Here is a 17,147-nt window from a genome sequence, read left to right as displayed (position 1 = left end):
CGCGAGTTTTTCAGAATTCATTTTAAGAAACAAGACGCTAGATTTGGCACTCTTTCGCGAGGCAACCTAGTGACATGGCGCATCGTTCAATCGATTACACAGCACAAAATACCTCTCGTACGTCGACCTCTTGCCAAAAGAAGCATCATCCCGATCGCCCCGCTCCGCCTCCAGTCTGTATTCGTTCTGCGCGGCGATTTATAGCCGCGATTTATCCCCCGGAGAATTCTCTTCTTCGATCAACGGCGACATATCGACGACGGTGCGGCCTGCTGCGGTTCGCTTCGAGATTGGAGGTCGTGGCGGGAGGTCAAAGGAATCACGGGGCGTACAAAACCGTGCGAGTGCAAGAAGAGGATGGAGAAGAGCCGGGACGGTCATAATCGTTCGGCGGAGCGGGACGCGCGCTGTCATTTGGCGGCGCATGCATCATCGTTTATGCTACTTGACTCGGGTGATCGAACGTGACACGGTCGAGCGAAGTTTCGTTCGTTCCCTCGCAACGGCGGGATCGCGCACGTACGCTTCGCGCGTGTACGTTCCTCTCCTCACGTGTCCCACGGAGAGTTTTAATATCTGAGGTCGGGGCTGAGGCGTAGCCGAGGCCGAGCTTTCCGTCGCCGGGATGGGCGAGGACGGACGGAAACTATCGACAACGCTTGACGGTTCACGGTCCCGCGGCGCGGAGTCCGTGGGAATGGGAACGGGGAAGGCGTCAACTCGTCTCCGCGTCCCCCGTATCAGAGACGCGGTGGTTTCATTGCGGAAACGCGAGATTCCTTATATAAATGCTCGGGACGCCGTGAGATATTAAACCTCGGTATTCCTCTCTCGGCCGTCGATTCTCTTCCCTTTCGATCTCCCTCTCGCGTTTCCTCTAAACATGATACCGCGTATTCCTCCTGTTTTCCTTCTGGATCTCCTATAATATTCCGCGGCAGCATCCTCATTCCCTCAATAGGACCACTTCTCGTTGTTTATTTGGGAATTCGCGGTGCTCCGATTTCGGCGTACACACGCCCGTACGACGCCGGGCGATATATGTTTGTTCCTCCCGCGAATCGCCTGGTGTTTCGCGTTGATAGCTATTTTATTCCGCTCGATATTCTTCCGTCTGATTACGATCGCTCCAACGAGACGCTGTACCTTCTTCGCGTCACGATAAACGCGGGCTGAATTGCTCATTTCGCGGGAATTTTATTGCTTCTAAAATGCTTGGAACGCTTAAAATGATATATAGTGTTACTTATTCGGATTAAGACGGCAGAAAGACGTAATTCTGAAATCCAAAGGGAAAAAATGCACAGGTATTGTAAAAAAAAAAAGATTTAATAATAGTCTTCACATTTTTCCATACAAAAATACATACAAAATAAATTTCTCTCGCAACGAATGCAGGAGAGCGTATATGGAAATAAAAGAAATAGGAGGCGTTGCATCGAATCCAACATAATCGAAAACTAATTAAGTACTCGACGTCAACATAAAGATGTCGCATTTCTACAATAAGATTGCACTATATCGCACATCGGGCTGATTTTTATAACAAGCATCGATAAAAGTGCTAACGCACTTACGGAAATAACATATGCCTTCTACCACGTTCCTACGAAATCCCCTCGTTATGCATGGACGTCGCGTAAATGTTGCGAAAAAGATTATCTGCCGTTCCCGATGTAGACGCCGGGATAAACTCGATCCTGGGAAGATTCAATTTTATTCCGTCGCATAAGACTCGCTTATCGATTTACCGGGGAACGTTCCCGTAAAACCCGCGCCGGATTTTCGAACTGGGAGCCCGTCGCGTGTAAAATATCATGGCCCTCTCACGCGCGCGAACATTATTTGTCAGACGTGCCCGACGATAGGGGCTCGAATCTCGCGGGCGTTTCGTCACGAGCGTTGATCGCGTCTCGCACAATGGACGTGCGAATGGCATTATGATAATATTAGACGCTAGCGGGGGTAAGCGTACGTCCAGGATGATGGATGGCCTTTAAGGTCGGATACGCGGGTAATACCTGGCCGGCATTGTCGCCAGGCTAATTTCTCTCGCGTCGGCGGGTGAAAAAAGAAGGAAGGGAAAAAAAAATGTAATAAGGACCGAATCCGGAGGAGATAACCCCCGACGTGTCGATTGACGAGCTCCGGGCAGACACAATAGCCATCGTGGCGTGTGCTCGCGTGTGCGTGTGCGTGTACACCCCCGCTTGCACGCGCGCGCCGTCTTAATGTCCCTCGATATATCATAACCGCGGGGGCGCGCGCGTTCATGGTTGCCTGTCGACCTCGCCTCGCCGCGGGGAGGATTCCAGCGCGCGCGACGCGGGATATACCTGACGAAGATGAATAACGTGTTTAGCGATACGTCGATACGCAAATACGAGCAGCGCGCGAGCGCGCGCGCTCGCGCTGCCTCGTGCGCATCTTCCACGTGATGCTCTCGCTGGGCATGATCGAGGACCAGCGTTTCTTGATTCGTAGCGGAACGTAATGAGACGTAAGGGGCGATTTGTATCCTGTAATCGTTCGCATAATACGAATCCCGTCGTACTATGACCATTTTTTAACGCGACGCGTCAAGAATATATTGCGCACTCGCGAGAGATCACGCGTTGGAAAGTTGAAGATTTGCATTTGAGAAATCTTCGGTTGCTATGCCGACCGACAGACATAGACCAACATCCGTTCCATTGTATCCTGTATCCTGAAATCCATGACGACCCCGGGTCGCCTACTAAAATAGACCATAAAAAGGAACTATATGTCCGTTCTTGTTCCTGTAACTGGCACACGTCTTCGAAGTTTATCGACAGAATATCGTTTGCTTGTTTTTAATAGTTGGGTATATTCTGCTCAGAATTGCGGTCGCACCGAGCTATTTATGCGGACCGACACGGCGCAACCGCATTGGCAATAATTTGAAGCGATATTCGGGTTTACGTGCAGCTACGACCGACACGAGGAACGCCATTACGTCGGCTGGGGCGACAATTACTCCGAAGCGTAATTAACCGTTTATTTTAAGGAGATTGTCTGACTGCCGTTGACATATACGCGTTTATAATAGACGTGTTATAAACACTCTGCGTGACAAATTTAAATAAAGATAGAAGAGCTTTGCTTTTAGAATTATATAGAAGTCTATTTTTCAGCTGAATTGATTTCAGCTGAATACTTTTTTATTTATAAAAATCGAATAAAATTTTAAAAATAAAAACAGCATATTCTAGCAAATTAAATAGCGAGTATATAAATTTTTCTCTAAATTAAATTGAATTGAAATTTATTTTAGATCAATTTCAGAAATAAAGAGATCGCGTCCAAACAAAAAAAAGGATGCATCCTTTTATCGCAAATATCAATTTCGCGAATATCAAGCGTCCCCGTAAATTTAGGAATGCTTTCATCCGCGCGAAATCTTCCGCGTTCGTGTTGAAACAGTCTTTTACGACGATACACTACGATAGTGGCACCCGTCTGCGAAGGCTAGTTTACGCTCGGAAGTATAACGCCTCGATAATAAAACTTCGTCGGAGAATCTCTCTATGGCGGAAGGGTGCGGGGGGGATGGTCTCGGCGGCTACGAGCAAGCGTTTATTCCGCCACTCGAAGACCGCGCCGATATATATCGGCGTCGCGCCGTAGAGCGCGATATAAACGAAATTACGTCGAAACTGTTCCGGGATAGGACCGTGTAAAACGGTATCGTGGCGATTCGGCGCCACGTTACGCCGCGACAGCAAAATGCCGCCTACCGCCATCGGGCGACGTAAAATCGCGGGGATCGCGAGATACGCCCTCGCCCTCGGTATCCCTCCCTCAAAGTAATGAGGCAGAAACTCTAGCGATGAATAGTTACGTCCCCCTCTCTCCAGGAGCTGCTTCCTTGAATTATCACCGGCTAACGCGATGCGTAAGAACGAGCGGAGGACGAGGCTCGCTTTTATCTTAACGGTGATGTTACGCCGGATATGTCCCATTAGATTCGGCTCATCAATCACCTTCTCTCGGATTGTTTTCAGCTTTTGTGGCGGTTCAGCCCCCGGTAGCTCTCGCGGGCTACTGTCGTGAATAGATAAAACGCGGAGGGAAAAGTTTGCGTTGTATAGAGCGCGGGAGAAATCACGGTTAAACGACCTTATTTCCATATAAAAATTTATCTCTTAAAAACAACGGTTTATAATCAAAGTAAGCATACTGAATACTGATCTCGTCTTAACCAAGGTGTCTATGATATACAGTGCGTTTCTAACATTATCTGTGGCGTTTATCTTTTTTTTAAATCTTTCTTTTTAATTAAGCGAGAGATAGACTGCAGCTATTACGCGATTGCCCGTAAGCAGTGAATTTATCAAAGCTTCTCTCGGACGGTGGTTTTTGCTGCTCTCTTCGGTACGCCGACCACGAGCAACTCGTTTCCCGGGGTAACCCGTTAAGACAGTACAGTGTCGTCGAGGAATATCAAAAGGAATACACTTAATATTAAATACGAAGATAGGGATCTCGGCGTTTAAGTGGATGCCAGACGTCTTATCGGCGTCGGTTCAGTTTTGTTCCTTTGGTCGGTTCCCTTTTCACGAAGGTAAAACCCGCGTGCACGACCATCCCTCTGTCCCCGCGGCGTTCCCCCTTCTAGCACCCCTATTTATACTCCCTGCTCCCTTCCGCCCTCGAGCCCAGTCTTCTGTCGCTCGTCAGCCTTCTAATTAGCAAAGACGTAGATTTCGTCGAGCTACCGGAGAATTCCGAGAGGTTTCCTAAAGCGGCGACACTACTGCGGTTGCTCGCAATATACAATGTTTCGCCAAGGAGAGAAAGAGAGAGAGAGAGAGAGAGAGAGAGAGAGAGAGAGAGAGAGAGAGATAGGTTCTTTCATACGCGTAGCCTTCTTGATATTTAATCCCAGGCGCTCCTTCATTCGCGAGAGATCCTTCAAGCACCGTCAGCGCACTGGGATATCTCTTTCACATGCCACTCTCCGCGTCAACTAGCAAAAAATCACGAAATAACGTGATCGGCATGTTGATAAAATTCCCAGACAGCCACATTCGGTTCTAAATACTCTTACGCTGTGTTTACCTTTTATTTTCCTCCTTCTGCTTTCTCTTTTTGCCTTCCTCTTCTTCACAAGAATTGAGACAGAGCAAGAGGGTGGCGAAAGGAAAACGGACGGCGGAAGAGACCGTAGACCAGAGGGCGGACTCGACTTAACTTCGTTACTTACCGTCATTATGACCCGATAAAAAGTGTACAACCCCGCGGGCGCCATAATCCCTAGCTGTATTAATATTAGGAAATGAGGAAACGAGGTGGCTCTTTTAAATTTAATCTCTTAATAAGATCATTCGTCAACGAGCCGCGAGCGATGAAGTGGCCGGGATTATTTTTAATCATCTCGCACCTCCGCCCGTGCCCCGCCCCGTCCGTAGCCTTTATTAACGTCAGCTTAAGAAACCCGTGGGCCGCATCTGTTTCTCTTCCGCAATTTACGCTCTCCTCGGTGTTTCGTGATATCGCACGAATGCCGTGCCACGGTCTTACTTGGCTGTGGCGTGAGCTACACGTGAACTGCTTTAAGACAGGCAGGCACGTGATGACAAGCTCGTACATTAATAGAAATTAAATATGAAGCGTATCATGTTATTCTAGTAATATATTAAATTATTAATGAAATGTAGTTAAACATAGCGTTCAATTACAGAACAATTATTTGCTAACAGGCGACGCGCGGATGAAATTGATTTTAATGATTGATAAATCGGCTTATAATGCGGCATTATAATTTTGAAACAGGATACTTACAATTATTCCACAAATTAATGCAAAAGCGATGCGACCTGCTAATGGACATCTCTGTTATTATTACTGTCATTATTATTGTTGTTAATATTGTTGTTATTATTGTTATTATTGTTATTATTATCGTTACAGATTTTAATATTATACCGCCGAAATCGATTCTTCGGAAGTGAATTTGTCTTCCCCTCTTTTTTCCCCGGTTCTACGCACCTGATACGTCCAGATCGACAAGCCTTTGCGAATATCCCATCTACGCCTATCCCGTGATTTCGTTTCGGTTAACAGGCAGACGATAGCTTTGAAAGTCGCTTAAGACGAGCCGGTGGTATCCGAGCAAGCTCGGATGGCACCCGACTCGAGCTTCTGATTAAATAAAACGTGTCTGATATGGTGGATTTAATTTAGAAAGGCCCGCGAGGGGACGCGGACGGCGGATGGAAGACGAGTTGCGGGCGTAGGCGTCGGAAGAGGCACTTTGCTTTAGGTTTCGCGAGCTTTCTCCGAATAAATTGAAAATGATTGCCGAGACGGTCCTGGATCGAACGCCCCGAATGAATAGCTGCCCCTCGGGGCGACGAATTTCCCAGGGACGAGCTCAGTTGCTTGGAGAGTTCTCGAAATAGCGTCGTCAAGCTGACTAAATACGGCGCTTTATTTGCCTTTTAATTTTGCATCCCGGTCCACGGTCCGATTCGACTTTATTCTAATACAGTATACGCTGTTTATAATTTATTAACTGCTATTTATCGTTATTAATTATTAATTGTTTACTTTTTCTCTGAGTGAAAAATTTGTTTTTTTTCCATAAGGGAAGGTTCTTAATTATTTGTATTGTGGAATTATTCTTATATTCGTTATGTAGATCGTATCTTGTTATATTTTAAGCACGGTCAAATGCGCCTTGTCCTCTTTTTTTCAATTCCCGAAAAAGAAGCAGCAGAAATGTAACGCAGTCTCTGAAATAACCTCTCTGGCACGTATTGCTCTAATAATTATATAATGTGACGTGTCTGATAATGTTTAATGCTTTAGAAAATTTAATAGAATATTTTAAGCTAAACGAAACCGCAGCGCAACACGTGTAACGCTGCTGCATCGATACGACTCGGAAAACTCTTTAAACCGACGCGAGGTAAAATAAATAATTAATCGTGAGGGCGCCGGGGTGATTGCCCGACTCGGTGGTAGTAGAGCAACACGTTAAATTAACCAATATGCGAATAGTTGGCTCCAGCGCACGTTGCCGGGGCGAGTTATGGCGCCACCGGTGTAGAACCAGACGGGCCGCAGTGCGGTTTTCCGGATAATCAAGTGCGAAACAATCGGTGCTCCATCGAAATTCGCTACGGACGCGAGCTATACTTGTCTGCGGAAAACGCGTTCCATCTACCGGGACCAGATTCTCTCTCTGCCTTGCGGCCGCGCAGCTTAACGGCCATAGGATGCTTCAGATAGTTAGGCAAACTGTAAAACAATCCGGCGCTCCGTACATCCGGTCGGCTTCCGAAATCTCCTCTCTCTCCTCCTACGTTAACCTTTTTCGCACTTGCCTCTATCCATTCAGGAATAGTTTGTCCTCGCGTTTAATCTACCTCGTTTAACCGCGCTCACTCTCGCAATCATGCGCGCCAGAAGGTACAAATCTGTGCGAATAAACTTTCAATCAGCGCATATTAGATCGACCATCAACATGAGTTCATTAAGCGACAATCGAGATCGAAACTTAAATTCTCTGTCCACTCAAAGAAAAACTATTGAAGGTTTTAATCATCCTTCTGCTAACGAACTTTATTATTGCCAAGTTTTACAGAAATATTGGGTTATACGGGATAAAGTAAATCTTTTCTTTTGAAATTTTGATCTTAGATTGCATAACTTTCTCCGCGATATATGTCTTTGTTACGAAAAGTGGCTATATCGAGCTCTCTTTTCAAGAACTTCCAACAAAATGGAAACGTTCTACAAGAAAAAGACGTAGGTACTTTGATAGGACTAGAGGATAGGACTTCGATAATCGATCAGAAGTACCATATCTGCAGAGGACAGATAACCGCAGTAGCGGTAGCAACAGTAGATTCTTTTCGCGCCTTCTCACAGTCACTGAACGAGAATTCGACGAAACAGATGTGGCGAAAGGAAAAAAAAAACGAGACATCCGTCACACATTAGATGCGGTTGGAGTGTCACTGAAGGACCAGGAAATATCGCGTTGGTCGGAAAATTCATCTTTTCCCGCCGTCTCAAGTCGAAGCTTGAATTTTATAAAACGCGAAAGAAAGTATAACTTCTCTCGCGTACACGAACTTGCCTAGCTGGCACCATCTCGAAATTGTCGACGAAACTTGTGCGGAGGCGCCGCGAAGGAAGGAACATGCCTCGCCTATCGATCGACAATTTTCCGGAACGCAATCATCTGCGGCCTGCTCTCTTGGCAGACTCGGATTAAGATCGCACACGGCTATATTCCTCCCTCTTCCCCTCTCCTCCCCACCCCCCTGATTGCCGAGAGTGGGCCCACGTAATTAAGTCGTTTCGAAGTTTCGCTGTGAAATCGTTCTTTCGCACTTATCTCCGTTACTACGGGAAGGTCCCGCCGACAAATAACGACATACCCGGTCGGGTTACTTATCGGGGTTTGATAAGTTCGCAACTAATTACGGGCCGGAAAGTTGGAGTTGCCGGTGAATTTGCGTTTACGTGTAGAGTGCGAGTAGCTGCTTCGAGAGTTTTGATTATTTCTTCGACTAACATCGCAACGCTCGGCGCGCATGTACAGCCTTTGCGAAGGGATACATTTAATGTGTCTAAAAAAGACCTGACATTTCGCCGTCGCTCATTAACAATCAAGCTGGTCATTAAGCTGAGAAAGTAATCGTGTAGCGAGCCCATTATATTAGCTAAAGCTTTGCGATTAAATCCAGCAGAAATCTGGCTTGTTCAATCCCGAAAGAAAAGTCGCCAGGGCGACAGAGATGTAGTTCGCGACTCTGACGGCGACTCTGTTTTCGGTCGTTAGAAAATACACACACGGCGAACGAGTACTCTCTTTAGCTTTCAACGTGACGTTGCGGAGTAACGGGCAAGCGGGTCACTAATCGACATTGAAGCACGGGAACGGAGTAAATTGTGTCATCCGGCGGCGTTGTTTCCAACTGGCGGTCACGCGGATTAGGAACTCCGGAAATCTGCAAATGGCTCTAATTGGTTTTCCTCGGGAAACGAGAGAAACCTAATTTTGCTAATTCTCCGATAGTCCGCGAACTCACAACCTCGCGTTATTCTCTCCTAGTTTTGTGATTGTTAAATATTCATACGCAACTTTTTACTTATGCCCCGCTGCTAATTTCACGGCAAAGTTCTACGTTATTTCATAAAAAGAACAATATCAATTATTAACCCTCGATTGTAACTACCTATTGTAACTAATCTTGAAGTTTTAACTCTCGCTCAGATTAAAATTTTATTTTTAATAAGTAGCATTCAGCCCTTGTGCGAGCAAGTGAAAAGTAGCCTTACTATGTATTAAATGGAACTTGTAGTTTTGACATTTGTAAAATTTAAGAATTTTGTTTATTATAGACATTCAACTTCCCAAAGGTTATAAGTTTCGTTTAAGATACAAAAAGCTACAAGGTCCTGCTTACCTAAATAAGAATTAATACTTCTATATTACCTAGAACTTTTTTTTATTTTTTATTATTGGATGATAGTGGAATAATTGTCCATTACATCGTGCGGCATTTTAGCAACGAACAATGTATGTTTTTTTTTTTATTGCTTTGTCCCGCGACGTTAAGCCGGGTAGAGTTTCCGCGGATAATTTGACAATGGAATTGAAATATCATATTTCACATTTTGATGATTGGCATCACCATGCTGACATGGGCCGATATGATGACGCTAATAACAGATTTCGGCATATTGATGTCGGTCCCTATTGCAAACAAGAGTATCAGTTTACGTATAATATCATGCAATATGAAAGTTGATAGCGAAACGCCGCGCCGTCGTCCGAGTACGCGCGCGCGACATTTAACGAAAATTCTTGAATTCACAATTATATCGAACGTGAATTGAATCTCGTACCAGCGGCGGCCATTGGGCACCGGTCGTAATATTCTCGAACCAGCTGAGGTCGGCGGAAACGTTTTGAAGCCAAACGATATTATCCTGTTTGTTTTCCGTCTGTGTTTGCGCCACGGCCCCAAATTGGCGTTTCGATGTCGGCCTTTCAATCGTCAAAAATCCAATCCACGCAGAATCGTAATAGGACTTGATACACGTGTCCCTTCATTGCGTTATACAAAAATTCAACTCCCCTCATCTCATTTTGTGATAAATCTTTTTTTAAAACAAATCCGCCGATCGCAGAAACAAGCTGAAAGTGACAGATTTCACGCGTCATTTTGATACTTTATGACGAAGATATGGCGATAAACTACGCTGATTGATTCGCCATATCTGCTCGCCATATTCCAACGTTCCATTTTTTAAGTGAAATTTATCGCTATGACCTGATAGCGTTTACGCGAACGATACGATGGCTTATCTGGATAATGAGGACCGTTCAAAAATGGCCACGTAGCCCGTTCATCTCACGTTCTCCGCTGCTGAGATACAGGGCACTCGGGCCGTGATCGGAGGTCTTATCGCCGCGATAAAACCGCGAAGGGCGACGGCACCAATTTGCAATATTTTCGTGTTAGCCGTGCGACAGGCCGTGATATCCAGCGTGAATCGTTTCCGCGAGCGTCCACGATAATGTAGATCTCGAGGATCTATTTACAAGAACCAGCATAATCGTGTTCAGGATAGGAAATACTCAAATACGCGCGTAAGTATTAATTAAGGAATGTGTGTCCTGGAACTGCGCTAAACCAGAATTGGAAAGAAACACCGGGGAGAAAACTCTTATATCGAAAAATGACACGGATCTAGGTAAATAAGTGAATCGCGAGGTATTTGACAGAAATGGTGAATGGTGTTTGAAAGAGACACGTTCCAGGTATTGACAACCTCGGGACGTGCACTTTCGCTTTCCGCGACGTTCTTCTCCATCGCACGGTTATTCCCTTCGCTCTTTCCTGCTCGAAGTCCGAATTGATACGTTACCTCGGAAAACGGTGATTCCACGTCACGCCTGGGTAAGAAACTCAACGAGTCGAATCTGAGGGACCGATAAGCGCTCGAAACTTCGAGTGAGCTTCTGCACGAAGCGTTTCCGCAAAGCGATCTGCCCCTCCCTTCTCTCTCTCTCTCTCTCTCTCTCTCTCTCTCTCTCTTTTTCTCTCTCTCTCTCTATTTCTCTCTCTCGCCAATGCGTTTAACGAATGGCATGCCACCGGCAACTGTTTGTATTGCCGCGCGACTTCACCCGCTTTTTAAAGCACACATCGCAGCCATTCTTCGCGTAGAAGTCCGCGCGCTTCCTGCGTACGATCGTCCACCGTTGGTTGTTACACTGATGGGAAATGCGTCGAAATGAAACGTCAAACGATGATTTGCTGCGGACGACTCTGGCTAAAACGTAGATTTGTAACCCGATGGCACTTCACCCGGTAAATTCCACGGCAGAAGTTTCGCGCACACAGGCGCGCGTCCGACGTTTTCGGCGATTTTTTTACGGTACGAACAAAAGAACGGAATGTACGTTGCAAACAGAAAACTTAAATAACAGCATTTACTTCGCGTTTTTCTTATTTCCGCGTTCCTCTTCGCATAATCAAAGTGAGATTTTTAAAAAGACGTTTAGCCTTTATGAATTTCACGAAAAATCTGAGGTTGATTTTGAAGCGGTGGGTGGGTGGCTGCGCACAACGATGTGCGTTGCACGATGAAAAAAACATAGCTTTCATGGTTCTACGCGCCTATTCACACGTCTGTCCATTATGAAAGCAGTATTTCGCGCTTTGCCTGCGCCGCGTTAATATCGAATATTTTAAGCTATTCCACTTCGCGTGACGCAATTCAACGTGTTTCGCAGAAATATTTTTGAACCGAGTCAGAAAGTACGGACGCTTATCTGCGTGCCATTTAGTAACAAATCTATTCTACGGCAAGACCGAATTGGTCGATAACGCTGAAATTGCAAAATAATATTTTAACAGAATCACGTCTGGCTGAACGTAAATTTACAGACTTTAATTAAAAGTTTCGTTGAAAAGCGGGGAGAGAAGGGCGGTGCGATCCGGCATGTATTGTGAGCAATAAATAATGAAGCTGCGCGCACCTACTCGATCAAAATAAATTTTCGCGTCCAAGAAAATGCTCATTTTGTCGTGTGTTTTATAGCGCACGGCTACGCGTAAACGCCTACAATGGAGTCGCCAAATATTGCGAAACAAAGGCGCGATTAACCTTTGTGCCGTTGGAAATGACTTTCTTTTCGAAGCATTATAATGTCGCTGAGCGGCGTGCAATTTTTGCGAACTTGAAAGCCGTTTAACGTTTATCCACTTTCTTTCTCAAAGGCCACTGTTTCGACTATTTCGCGTATAATTATTAAGCGTATACAAAATAAATATTCGTCATTCTTGATGCTCCCCGTTCCATGAAATAAGAAATTTTCCATGATAAATCCTATTATCTGCGAAATATAACGAGAAGACGCCCAACTGAAGATTATAGGAGCTCGTCTAGATCAGCATATTACCAGAATCTGATTAGTGGCTTAGCCGAATTACGTGAAGTAAACTAAATTATCCCATCTCCTCCCCTTATACTTTCTTAATCGTCCCTGACTCTTCCGTAAGCAATATGCTAGTAACGCGCTTCTTATAAGATAGTTTTTACCTTGCATATTTTTATTTTTATTTTAACTTTTCGACGAAGTGCATTATTCTGTTCCATTAGACGGTAATGCGATAGTTTTACGCTTACGAATATAATGGTATTAAAATTTCATGTTGTAGATATAAGAGCTAAAAGATTATTTTGAAATATTTAAAAATTCTACCAAGTATGTATATATATTTGTATTTGTTAGCAAAAGATAATTAGACTCTCATTTATACACGGAGAGAATTTTCTTTTATGAGAATTTATCCTAAAAATCTGATAATTGTGGAATAATGTGTGACCTCGAGAAATTTTACTATATTTTTTAGTAAATTCCACAATTATCAGATTTTGAGAGTAAATTTTAAGAGAAAATTCTCTCCATGTATAGGTTAGGTTATTTGAATTTACTACACTGAAAAAAAAACTGCAATATATCCAATAAGATATGTAGTTGCGGACTGCCAACAGATATATTCAATACAATAATATATGCTATTGCAGTATCAACACTGTACTTGCATTAACAATAAATATTATTGCATTGAGTATTTTATGTAGTTGGCAGCCCGCAATTACATATGTTATTGGCTATATTACTTTTTTTTTCTGTGTATGATTTTATTATTAAACTGTATCTCAAGAGCAATCCAGCAATTTACAAGCGTAATAATAATTGTTAAATTTATTAACTTTTATTTTCGTGATTTATTATAATTTGGGCTCTTAGATACATATTTTAATTTATTAAAAACTACACAATTTTTCCTTTGAGACGCAAAAATTTGTCAATACGACATAACACGACATAATATTTACTAAATAAATACTTTCTCGATCAAAATAAACTTAAAGTTAGTTAATACGAGGATGAGAATTGTTTCTTTGACTACATACCCGACGTCCGATAAATCGATTAACATCGTATCCAGCCATCTTAACCTTCATTCGGCAGCGGAATTTCCAGTGCGAGACGGTCGATTCACATTTGCTGATCTCCGCGATGACTCTCGTATCTCCGCGATGACTCTTGTATTCCTGTTCGACTCGGCGTCGCGACGCATACAATAAGTAAGTAATTGGAGCCGTATCTTGATATCTACGAACTGTGCGATTGAAAACGTTCACGCGAACAGAGTTGTTGGGAACGCGTACGTTGTGTTGCGACCCTACACGTATTTATTCGAAAATCTGTGTGTGAGCACACGATCGACCGATGTTATGCTTCGATATTGTATTTCCGGATAGTCTCCTCCAAATCGCGGGCTGTGTTCCAGTCTCCCGTTCGTGTTGCAAGTGTCACAACAGTACGAAATACTAGGAATAATCGTCCCGAAACGCGAGTAAAATACGAACTGAATTAAGCGAGAGCGCGGCGGTCGCGATTAGTGCACGCGAAAGTGCGGGTGTAGCTCCACCGTGTAGCGGGTGGCGTCGGTATGAACTTAGCTGCGTTTCGAATTCTCTCGTCGCGTCGCGTACACCGGAAAACTCTCGATACGCGCGCACGGCCGTGTACGTCTTCCTCTCGCTTTACGATTCTGCTGCACACAGGAAACGCGGAAACGCTCGTCGCGTGCAGGGAAACGCGGTAGCCGCAGTCATTCTTTCGCTCTTATGTAAAGGCAGTAAATTGATTAGCTGCCGTGTCAACTTGCGTCGCGCGGCAAGCATCGCGTCGCGTTCCGTGTGTGCGGGAGTCATTATTCTCACGTTACGTATTATTTTCTCGTTGAGACGTATCTTCGTCGCGACTCGTCTGTACGATTAACGCGTCGGCATGGTGTTCAAAGTATCGTGTGATCGTCGCTCTTCCGGTGTTCAATGGGCGCAGAGTGTCGCGGTCGCGCTTAACCTCATTTCCGCGAGTGAACGTTGTGTGAGTGCCACAGAGGATAGGAGGAGGGGAGGAGGGGAGCAGGCCTGGACGAGCAGGACGAGGGCATCGGGCGACAACGGAGTAATGAATCAAGTGAGTTACTTATTACTTGTTTATCATTTCTTTTGCATTTCACTTGCAAATATAATTGTTTACCAGTCAACTTATGTTTATTTCTACGTATGTAGATCAATTTTAATCTCGATTTATCTTGCTTTTAATTTTTTTCTAATTTCTAAAAATTAGAGAAAAATAAAGATTAAAGTTAACGTATATTTATAGAATTAAATATTTGCATCTTTATTAACAGTTGCGTCTTGTATTCTATACATTTTTCATTATTTGTTTAAATAATGAAACGTGAAACGCATATATCTATAGCTTTTTTATTTTAAGAGAAGGATTAATTTTAATAATTTTACCAAATTTATACTTGCATATTAGATATACTTACGATTATGATTCTATACTTATTTGCGAAATTATTGAATTATTTATACAACAATCTTTATTAAAAAAGTAGGTATAGATCTATATATTTTCTTCTAAATTTATAAAAATAAATTTATATAAGAGTTAAATTTATATTTTATTCAATTTTATCAAAATCTAAATTGAAAACAAGAAATAATTTTAAATAGTTTATGGAATATAATTAATTAATTAATAATTAGTAATTTTTATTACGCACCAATTTTTGCTTAATCAACATTTATTGATAAGCTGTGAAATTATTTGAATTATTTATATAACAATCTTTATTTAAAAAGTAGGTATAGATCTATATATTCCTCTCTAAATTTATAAAATATAAATTTATATAAGAATTAAATTTATATTTTATTCAATTTTATCAAAATCTAAATTGAAAACAGGAAATAATTTTAAATAATTTATGGAATACAATTAATTAATTAATAATTAGTAATTTTTATTACGCACTAATTTTTGCTTAATCATTCACAGCTTATCAACATTTATTGATAAATTAATTTTATATTATCTAAAACAAAATATTTTATTACAATTTTTGTAATATGTTCTGAGATAAAAGTTAATCAAATTGTTTATGGAATTGTGTGTTTTTCTCAGATCTCAGATAATTAGATGCAATCGATCTGTTATCTATTGTTGATGTTTGCATGGCATTGGTTATTTAATTTCCATAGCTTAATTAATTAATTAGCTGATTTAATTAAATTAATTTTGCATTTCTTATGCTAATATTAAATATAATAATGTAATAGCAATTAATTATTAAATAGTAATTAATTAATAAATTTGAACCGTTACATATATACATATATATAATTTATATTTGTGTCAAAAATTAAAAATACTCAAGTATTTTACGTTTGAATAGAATTATTAAATAAATATATATTATTCATTGAAATACAATTTTTTCAAATAAATATTAGATTTGATTTTTTGGACAATATTAATTGCTTGTAATTTTAAAGCTATACTTGATTTAGATATTTTTGCATTAAAATTTAATTTTAATTAATCTTTAGAATAAATTATGGAAATATATATAACTGCAAAAAAACTGTATATAAAAGTATGTACGTTAAAATTTATATGTGTAATGCGCTTACGCATAGCAGTATTTTTTTCTGAATACGAGTTTTCTGAGTGCGGTGCATTTTACTAAATGATCTTTTTTTTTTGCATATTGATTACGTTCAGCGATCGAATATTTTCGCTACTGATTTACGTATTTCCGTCACGGGCGCCGTAGTTCGAGACAACTCGATTAAAGTTATGCCTGACATGGCTAAGGGAGATGGCTAGGGCTTTCGTAACTTTCGGACGCATCGCTGCGCCTTACTAAGTGTAATATATAATGGATTTTTGGCCGGAAATAGCGAGGTGTCCATAGATCATGAACCCTACTTCCGTCGTACCTAAACCTTACCAGAGACCCGCGGTCTGATTTATTTTCCCGACGGCGCAACCCCCATCCCTTCGCAAGTCCATTATCTTCGTGGTAGTTTCCTCGATTTGTTGCTCCTCGAATTTCCATTTTGCTGCACTTTGCCGCCAAGTGCATCATTATATTGCGGCCGAGTATTTCCATAGCCATTGAAAAATAATAAGCGGATTTGTACGTAATCGTACAAATTTATAAATAATAGACACACAATTAGAATATTATTAATTTAGTTAATAGAGGCTTTTTCATAAAAACTGTTTGCTAAAAACAGCTTCTTAATAATTAAATGTAGATTGCGTGAAAAAAACTACCCAGAAAAATCAAACATTTAATTTTATGAATAATAATTTGATTTACAATTCTCGATATGATAAAATATTTTAGTTGCTATAATTATTATTTAATATTTGAAATTGTTTGATCATAAATTTACGATTATAAATATTAAACATTCAATATATTGTTGTACCATTTTATATAAGATGTAAATTTTAATTGTCCGTCAATCATTGTATTTTTTTATTCCTGGCGCGAGTGGTTGGTTCCACTTAGCCTTCGCCAATGCAAACACAAGTTTGAGAGGTGCACAAATTACAAAGTTGCCTCGCGTCGAAGGTACGAGCAGCGATCATGCAATCGACTTAAAGGACGGTACCTCGACATCCGCGTATTTATTCAAATTGCACGAACACGTTCGATCTGTATGTACCCTCATTACAAGCCACTTGAAAACCGTCGATTACGACGCGG

At 41.9% G+C, this 17,147-nt stretch overlaps 2 long non-coding RNA genes across 5 annotated transcripts in view; one reads left to right on the top strand and one right to left on the bottom strand.

The window, feature by feature from the left end:
• The window catches only part of LOC114255369, a 76,303-nt gene extending 61,630 nt beyond the window's left edge, over nucleotides 1-14,673 (bottom strand). The window contains exon 1 of the long non-coding RNA XR_004964789.1: nucleotides 13,477-14,673. This is a non-coding gene — a long non-coding RNA (uncharacterized LOC114255369). The remainder of the gene's footprint in view (nucleotides 1-13,476) is intronic.
• Nucleotides 1-17,147, top strand: part of LOC118647587 — a 440,336-nt gene that overhangs the window by 284,817 nt on the left and 138,372 nt on the right. The window lies entirely within an intron of this gene.

This window comes from Monomorium pharaonis, chromosome 10 (assembly GCF_013373865.1).
Source record: "Monomorium pharaonis isolate MP-MQ-018 chromosome 10, ASM1337386v2, whole genome shotgun sequence".
NCBI lineage: Eukaryota > Metazoa > Arthropoda > Insecta > Hymenoptera > Formicidae > Monomorium > Monomorium pharaonis.
Note: the sequence above shows the minus strand (reverse complement) of the source record. Positions and strands in the feature narration are given on the sequence as shown.